Source organism: Physeter macrocephalus, chromosome 11 (genome assembly GCF_002837175.3).
Source record: "Physeter macrocephalus isolate SW-GA chromosome 11, ASM283717v5, whole genome shotgun sequence".
NCBI classification, from domain to species: Eukaryota; Metazoa; Chordata; class Mammalia; order Artiodactyla; family Physeteridae; genus Physeter; species Physeter macrocephalus.
The window spans coordinates 89,915,049-89,915,963 of NC_041224.1; positions in this window are offsets into that span (position 1 = coordinate 89,915,049).

A 915-nucleotide genomic window follows, 5' to 3' on the forward strand; every position below is an offset into this window, starting at 1 on the left:
GGGGTGTCTGTGGCCTTATTATGATTTTAGGCAGCCTCTCTGCTAATGGGTGGGGTTGTGTTCCTGTCTTGCTAGTTGTTTGGCATAGGGTGTCCAGCACTGTAGCTTGCTGGTTGTTGAGTGAAGCTGGGTCTTGGTGCTGAGATGGAGATCTCTGGGAGGTTTTCGCCATTTAATATTACGTGGAGCTGGGAGGTCTCTTGTGGACAAGTGTCCTGAAGTTGGCTCTCCCCAAACAGTGACAGCTTTACTTCTTCTTTTCTGATTTGGATTCCTTTTATTTCTTTTTCTTCTCTGATTGCTGTGGCTAAAACTTCCAAAACTATATTGAATAATAGTGGTGAGAGTGGGCAACCTTGTCTTGTTCCTGATCTTAGTGGGAATGTGTTCAGTTTTTTCACCATTGAGGACGATGTTGGCTGTGGGTTTGTCATATATGGCCTTTATTATGTTGAGGAAAGTTCCCTCTATGTCTACTTTCTGTAGGTTTTTTATCATAAATGGGTGTTGATTTTTGTCGAAAGCTTTCTCTGCATCTGTTGAGTTGATCATATGGTTTTTCTTCTTCAATTTGTTAATATTATGTATCACGTTGATTGATTTGCGTATATTGAAGAATCCTTGCATTCCTGGAATAAATGCCACTTGATCATGGTGTATGATCCTTTTAATGTGCTGTTGGATTCTGTTTGCTAGTATTTTGGTGAGGATTTTTGCATCTATGTTCATCAGTGATATTGTCCTGTAGTTTTCTTTCTTTGTGACATCTTTGTCTGGTTTTGATATCGGGGTGATGGTGGCCTTGTAGAGTGAGTGTGGGAGTGTTTCTCCCTCTGCTGTATTTTGGAAGAGTTTGAGAAGGATAGGTATTAGGTCTTCTCTAAATGTTTGACAGAATTCACCTGTGAAGCCATC